This window comes from Nannobrachium achirus (genome assembly GCF_963921795.1).
Source record: "Nannobrachium achirus genome assembly, chromosome: 19".
NCBI classification, from domain to species: Eukaryota; Metazoa; Chordata; class Actinopteri; order Myctophiformes; family Myctophidae; genus Nannobrachium; species Nannobrachium achirus.
The window spans coordinates 5,521,567-5,530,143 of record NC_137826.1 but is presented as its reverse complement, the minus strand read 5'-3'; the positions used below and the strand labels follow the sequence as shown (position 1 = coordinate 5,530,143).

Genomic DNA, 8,577 nt, shown 5'->3' with positions numbered 1-8,577 from the left:
TATCTGATGTTGGCAGCAAACATTTGAAATACATCCTCTGTCGGCTGTAAGCCTTTGACCCCACACGTGTCCCATTATGCTTGTTGAATTCACACAGATACAGATGTGCCATTACAAAGCTTCACAAGTCCTGCCATTGGCAAGACAGTAGATTTTCAGGAGATTGGCAGAACATTAACTGTTCTGCTGCCATTGACAGCGCTCACCGTCATTAAAACCGGTTACTACACGACGCCATTGACAGCGCTCACCGTCAATCTTACTGTATTTACAGTAAATGTATTAATACTTACTGTATGTAGCTCCGGTCGCGGCCGCATCGGTAATGTCCGCGATTTGTTTAAAACGCACGTTGGGCGTGCACGCGAAGTGAAGCTCCTCCATGTTAAGTCAATAGAGAGGCCCATAAAGAGACTTCATTTACTCCAAATAAGACTTTATATCCCATAGCACGGCTCCAAACAACAACAACAAGACAAGCCTTGCGGCCACCATGACACACTGTCACATGACACATGTCATGTGACTAGATGACGTAATCGTTGATGTCATTCAGCAGTCCGTGTGTGTACACACATTCCAGGCAGGCCTTTCACAATAAGAGCGTGTGCTAATGGGCAGATCTGCGTGCGTCAACGAAAAGTTAACCCTTCATACCCTGCAGCACTAATTGTGTTAAGAGGGACAAAGGAGAGCATTTTTTAAAGGGGTTGTTATGTAAATGCTGTTCAGATTCTTATTTCCAATGAAAAGAAGTGTCGAAAAGTGACTTTTGTTTTCAGTAACAAAGGAGAAGAATGAGCAGGCTAAACAGTGAAAACAGTGGCGTCAGTTCAGCAAAAGCTAGGGTATGGCAAAGGATGGGGGTCCTCGTGCGCACGCCCGGTTTTGTTCGTTTTTTACCATGTTTCAACGGTTTCTTGGGCTGGATATATGGCAGCCTGGAACGGTTGTTCAAGTGCAGCTAATCTTGACATGATAGTAGTGCCACAAGTTACAAATAAAGTTAACAATAATGCATTGCACCTGTGTGCAGCTGACCTGCGGAACCTGGGAATATACCATTGTGACAAGATGGGGGGGAATACAAGTGTGGAGAATATAATTATACCTTGTTAAAGTGACCATTTTGTAAAATTTTGCATTTTTAGTTATTTTACTGTAATTTAACAACATAATAACCAGCAGAGATAGACAAAGAGATCATGGATTTATACTGTATTTAAAAGTAACTCCCCCCCCCCCCCCCCCTGGACCCAGGGTATGGCAGATGCATACCCCTGCCATACCCAATTGACGCCCCTGAGTGAAAAGAACCTGGGAAAACAAGTATTTCCAGGAACAAATGCAGGAAACGTACAGGAAATGCTGAAGTTCTGAAATGTCTGTATGGGAACAAAGACTGCTTTTCACTTTGTTATATGAACGCGGAGGACTGGAACGTGTGTTTGAAGCCGCGCCGTTTGCGCTTTTTATCTACTGTATTTTGACTGCATCATGTTTATCATGCACACTGCTAAAGGCACACACTCACTCACTCAAAAAATGCTAATCTTTGCTATACTCATACAATGCGTGCTATTCTATTTGCACATAAACTGTCTCTCCGGCACGCAGGCACACACCTAGCCACTCTGCCACGCTCCAACACTTGCGCGGACAGCGGCGCAGACACATAGCGTGAGGTGGCTTGATTTATGGAGTCCCCTCTGAGTAAATAACCCGGCGCTGCACCGGAGACTCATGAATATGTGACAACGTACGGCGGGGAGATGGAGAGCCGCGGAGAGACTGAGTGAGAGGGGACACGAGAAGGAGATGGAGAGCGTGTGGAGACAGCGGGAGAGAGGAGCAGGGGACAGGCTGACAGGGGGGGACAGGGCGCGTGCAGCTTTCCCATTTGGGCCTAGAATTATTCATTGCTTTAACTACTGAGAAATAGCAGATATACAAGCTCGCAGCGCGGCATCAAGTTTTTTTTGCAAGTCTTTGAATATATCTTTTTAAAAGCGAACATTTGTGACTCAAATATTTGCTTCTGGGTGGTTCCTGGAACAACATGTTTTGAGAGGTGAAATCTCGCTACTACTATGTGTCATCATTTCGACAATGGATCGTCGGGAGCGTTAGCAACTCACCCCACGGAGGTTAGGGTTAGAGTAAGGGTTGGGTTTGGTTGTCGAAAAGATGACACGTAGTGACAGCGAAGTGCTCCCATTTTGAGATGGGGCCCCGTGGCCAAATACATGTTATTTTGGGGGTCCTTGACGTGAAAATGTTTGAGAACCACTGATTTAGAAGAAGGATTTAGAAGATATAGAATCGGGTCAAACATATTCAAAGACTTGCACAAATGTTCACGATATTTCAAAAATAGCAGTTCTAATCTACAAGCACTGTGAGCTTATATATCTGCTATTTCCTTTTATAGTTAAAGCATACAATAATGGTTAAAGTGGTTTTTACTATATAATAATGTACAGATCCATCTAAAAAGAAAATAGAATATTGTGTAAAGATTGCAGATGCCACAGCACCCACATCATAACTGACTGCGGAAACTTCCCACTGGAATTCGTAAGCAACTCTGACTTCAGAATGTTGGATTTTCTTTATTATAATTCCATGTTTTGAGTGCACTTTTGATATTCTTGAGCTGTATGCCGTAAAAAGTTTGTGCAATACATCTAGAACATTTGAAAGTTTTAAGAAATACTTATGAACGTTTCAAGAAAATGTACTTGATCCATCGATGGATGAGTTTTTACGATGTATTTTACAGGCCCGGGTTTGGGTGGAGATACATTTAGAACAAGAAGCCAGGGAAGCGGGGTGGTGTAAGGACAGGATCATGCAGGCAAGGAGGTGGGAGGAATGGAGTGCAGATCTTCTGATGCGACGCGCTCGCTGTTGAGGATGAATAAAGAGGAGGACGAGGCGAGACGAGGAGGAGGCAAGGGTGAGGCGAGGATGAAGTGACAAAGCACATAAACACAAACTGTATTCATTCCAGAACGCCAGATTACAGGATCTCGATCTGCCTACGCCATATCGTCACTGTCGGGGCAGAAACCTTGTATCTCCAAGTTTCAAATTTGTACGTTTTCTTTTTTTTCAGTAAAGCCCTAGCTGCTTCATCATACATAGCCTCGGAAACCCAGGCTTCATTTGGCCATCGGAAGAAAATGAAGCCTGGGCGATCGCGTTATGATCACTGTTGGAGGAAGTGTAGAATTTCCCTAACCAATCAGAGTGCAGAGAACGTCACACCGAATGTGTTGACGTCATGACGCATCAGCGTTCTCTGCGCTGAGCAGAGCAGCAGAGGGGGAAGGGGGGAGGAGAACACATGCTATTGGTCGGAGACTTGCAGTGAGACTCGCCGCGCCCGCCCATCTGCCTACACGAACTGGTCCGCCTTAGCCTAGTGTGCATCATACAAGACTGTCGCACAAAACTAGTGAAAATAGCAGATCTTGTGTGCTTGTAGATCGGCTATTTTCACTATAGTTTAAATCATTTTTTAAAACGATAAATACAAAACGAACCGTTTTGGACATACAAGGTTTCCACCCGACGACGACGATGTACTGACTTCTCAGACAAGCTAACCCCTCGCTTTCCTAAAAGTGCACACAGCTCAATAAAAAACAGGGGGAAAAAAATGTATGGCCCAGTTTGTGAAGGAAAAAGAAAAATAGAAGTCGAAAAAGGAGGGCGATAAATATTTGAGGAGGATTTGAGGAAATAAGGCAAAATGGTAGCTGGAAACCTGGAACGCTAAAAGTGATGTTGAACTTTGGTTCAACCTTGCATCCTGTTATCTGGCCATGATTTTATAAATACAAGTATTGATCCGAAGCAGTCCAGGAGAGCACACAAGCACAAACTCCAACTCAACCGGGTGCTGGATAAGAGCGTCAAGTTCAGAAAAATACAAAAGATTACACGGTGTACTGTAGATACACAGTGGGAGCATCAATAATGGTGCGTGGATAACATTTTGTACTTTTTCAAGTATTGATTCAGCCATCTCTATCTGTTGCTTCTTTGCCGTGTGAATGAGCATGGTATCTAACAAAGACGCTACTGTATGCAGGGGCGTCACAAGGGGAGGGAAAGTGGGACTGAGTTACTAGGGCCCAAGGTGGAGGGGCCTTAATTATTTTATACTTCATCTATTGAAAAATAGCAGATATACAAGCTCACAGCGCGGCACCGTGTGCCGCGCTGCGAGCTTGTAGATCTGCTATTTTTAAAAAGTCATGAAAATGAGTGCAAATCTTTGAATATATGTATTTTTTTAAGCGAACATTTGTTACTCAAATTTTGCTTCTGGGGGTGGCCCTGGAACTACATTTGAAAAAGTGTGAGCACCACTGACATAGAAACTTAGGTTCTTCAAGAAACCTTAGAAGGATTTGAAATATTCAAAGACTTCAAAAATAGCAGATCTACAAGCTTGCAGCGCGGCACTCATTGCCGTGCTGTGAGCTTGTATATCTGCTATTTATATCTGCTATTTTCAACATCACTTTTTTTTTACCTCCTCCCCCTATGAAGAACATTCATGGGGGGCCCGCAGTGAATCCTTGTACCCAGGGCTCAGAATTTGTTGCGACACCCCTAACTGTATAATTATGCTTGTGTTTACTGTTTAAGGACCATCAGGACCTCGGGGGCTGGCCTGTTATTTGCCCCAAGAGTCAGAACAAAACATTGTGAGGCAGCGTTTTGTTATCACGCCACACAGACCCGTAATTGTAATAGAATTCTAAAAATGCAATCTTTATTCTAAGCTTGAGAGAACAACTGTTCAAGGTGACTCACTCCTTCACCTGTCACCATGACTGTCATGTGCTTGCATTATTTCTGTAGTCCTGAACCAGAGAGCCCTCTATGGATATGTGTCAACCTGACTCTGTTCTATTTTCTGTCTATCTGAAAGGTACAAGAAGGTGTGTAATCTGTAAGTCTGGAGTTGGTATCTATGCTGTGATGGTGTAGTGCGTTCTGTGCGGACTGAGGAGATCTCCTTTTAAAATAAAATTCTGATTGTATTCAACACTTCTCAAAGCCTTTCTTTCTCTATGGTATTGATCCATTTTATATAGTTAATAGAATAACATACTACTGTAAGACAAAAACATATTATTAGATATTAGACAAGGCCCGAAGTCACCCAAATATGACTGATAATGTATATTTTCAGTGTACTTTTTAAATAGCTTTATATGCGTGTATGGCCTATGTTTTATTGTACTGTTATCTTCCTTATGTTTTGTATCCATTAGGCTTACTAATACTCTTGTACTCGTATGCCCTTTTAATTGTATTTTTATTACCCTGTAAAGCACTTTGGATTGCTTCTGTGTACGAAATAGGCTGTATAAATAAAGTGTCTCACTTGAGACTTATGCTGTGTTCACACGCACACACAAAAAAGATGGTTTGCATAGAGATTACATTGAATTTAAAAGCAAATTAATGTATTAGCTTTTCTCTGTGTGAATGGGGCTTAATGTAACTAAGGCTCAGGGACTGTAAGGACCCAGATGCAGAAACACGGACAAGAACTTATGCATACAGGACCCTCTGTAACTCTGAGAGTGTACAATCGCGACCAAATGGACCTTCATTTGGTCCCGTTTGTTACCCTCTTAGAGTTAGATAAACAATGGGGATTTTACAGTATTGGGGTCCCGGAAATAAATCATATCAAATGGCAGTCTGTGGCCGAATGCATTTCAAACTTGGGGTCCTCAAAATTAAAATGTAGCGAATCACTGATACTAAAGGAACAGGCCTGCACTCCACATTGCATGAGACTGATTTATTTAACCGCCCACAAAGGCTTCTCCAGCGTTGGTGTGAGAATTTCTTTTTTTGTGTGCAGACCTTGACTTTTTCCTTGATGTTCAACCACTTAAGCCTGATTTATTCTTTGTCTGTTCGTCATATACTAGGGCATTAACGACTTGTGATTTTTGCACGTCGACTCGACTCAGTAAAAAGTTGAGTTGAAGTCGACTTTATCTTTTGATGACGTCATCACATCACACACGACCCCCCAATTATTTTGGGGGGTCCCCAGATGATTAACTTAATGTGCAATATTGTTTTCTCACTCAACTGTAAACAAACCAACATAACGTTTAGTATAGAGGGTATCTTCACATTTCTAAAGTGTCAATTTAAGGACTTTTTAATACCTCTAAAATGACAAATTAAACATTATCCAAATTGTCAAATATTAGAGGCAAAGATTTTGAAAATAGCAGATCTACATGCTCACAACGCCTCGCGTTGCGAGGCGTTGTGAGCATCTAGATCTGCTATTTTCACAATAGAACCATGTTATAAAAAAAATACAACTTCGACTTTCTCTGGTAGGAGTCGACTTGTGTAATGGAGTTGACTGAGTCGACTTGTCGACTTTTTCGTTAATGCCCTATATCATATACATCGCTGTTGGGTGTTGGTTTGGCGCAACGTTTGGCGCAAACAATTATATCAGAGTTACAAGCTCACAATTTGTGCCCTTTGTGATGCGTCGTGAACTTGCAAATCTGCTGTTTTTGGAAAAGTTAAGAAAGTCTTTGGACAGTTTTGAAACTTTTTCGTACATCAACGATAACCTTAGCCAATGCCCAAAAATAAGGACCCCGGGTTAAAAGCTGTAGCCTACCCTTCCACAAAAAGACTGTTCTCAACTCACTTCCCATCTCCAAACAGCATAATACTGATGACCTTGAATTGCTCATATAACAAAACTGTCGGGGCTTTGCTGCGGAGGACCAGTGATTTATTGAGGGGAGGGGAAGAATGCTGTTATTTACTGTATGAGATAGAAGAGAGATGCAGGCTGAATGAAAGAACATCCAGGGGTTTATGAGGTGGGAATGATGAGCCAGTAACCAGTGAGAAAGAGAGATCTTTAAACTTTTAGAGGGCAAGCGAGTGTGTGTGTGCGTGTGCGCGTGTGTGTGTGTGTGTGTGTGTGTGTGTGTGTGTATGTGTGCGTGCGTGCGTGCGTGCATGCGTGCGTGCGTGCGTGCGTGCGTGCGTGCGTGCGTGCGTGCGACCCAAAAGGAGGAACTCAAAACCCCAGAAACCAACCAGACAATAAGGAAACGTGTCGTCGTTGCTAGGGTGGAAACCTTGTATGTCCAAAACCTGCCTTTCTTTGTTTAAAAACAATTTAAAATAGTGAAAATAGCCGATCTACAAGCACACAACGTGTGCTTGTAGACCTGCTATTTTCAATCGTTTTGTGCGACAGTCTTGTATGATGAAGCAGGGCTTTGCTTTTACGAAAAAAACTTGAATTTGAAACTCGGGAGATACGAGGTTTCTGCCCGACAGTGACGATATACAGTACGCTAACACTTAAAGGGGCACTCCACCACTTTTCAACCTATGTTCATATAATTGGTCCTCACTCAAAAATAGCTTTTATTTTTTTTTTTCTCAGAGGAGGGCTGTGGGCAGGTCAGAAACCCATCGTCTTGTGACATCATCGATTGCCGATCCAGCTTATAGAAACTGCAGGCTTTCTATTCCTGAAAAGTTGCAATTTTAAAGTGGAAGCCATTGTTCTCGCGATAATAAAAATCTAAATATCTTTTTCAAAAATATTGATAAAAAATGTTTTGGGGAAAATGATGATGTCACAAGACGATGGATTCTGAACTTCCCATAGCTCTCCTAGGAGACTTGGACTGAGTAGAAAGAAATTGTGATATTTTATCATGAACATTAGTGAGGACCTATTATATGAAGACAGGTTGAAAAGTGGTGAACTACTCCTTTAACAGTATAAAAGAACAGTGTCACACAAAGTTCATAAACTCACACTATAGCCGGCTACAGTAACAATACACTGAACTCTGACAGACAAAACCGAGGCAATGATCCAGCCAGGAAATGAACTCTCGGCTCGGGCAGTCTTGTCTGAGCTTATCTCGGCGCCCAGAAGTGTGTCCACTCAGGGCAGTAGGGGTACAAACAGGGGGGTGGGGGAGAGTGGCAGGGGAAATGAAGGAAAAACTGGAGAGAGAAAATGGGGGGCAGGGGCTACGCACGTACTGTACAACCTGGAGAGGTGGCGGACAGCAATGGTTATTAGAATGCTTTGCCCAGGGGCGTCACACCAAACTCTGGGCCCTGGGTACAAGGATTCACTGCGGGCCCCCCCCATGAATGTTAACTATCGAAAAATAGCAGATATACAAGCTCACAGCGCGGCACCGAGTGCCGCGCTGCGAGCATGTAGATCTGCTATTTTTGAAAAAAACGTGAAAATGTGTGCAAGAAACCTCTGTTTCCATGTCAGTGGTGCTCAAACCGTTTCATGTCAAGGACCCCCAAGATGATTATGTATTTGGCCAAGGACCCACATCTCAAAAAAAGTTCCAGGGACCCCCCAGAAGCAAAATTTGAGTTACAAATGTTTGCTTAAAATATACATATATTCAAAGACTTGCACACATTTTCACGACTTTTCAAAAATAGCTAAAGTTACTAGGGCCCCTCCACCTAGGGCCTCCCTTCCAGTGAACTATGCATTCGATCACC

General features: G+C 42.8%; 1 protein-coding gene across 7 annotated transcripts in view; it reads left to right on the top strand.

Moving 5' to 3' along the window:
• kctd16b (potassium channel tetramerization domain containing 16b) overlaps positions 1-8,577 on the top strand; it is a gene marked incomplete at both ends in the record, with an annotated part of 267,642 nt that overhangs the window by 168,456 nt on the left and 90,609 nt on the right. The gene's annotated exons all lie outside the window — the stretch shown is intronic.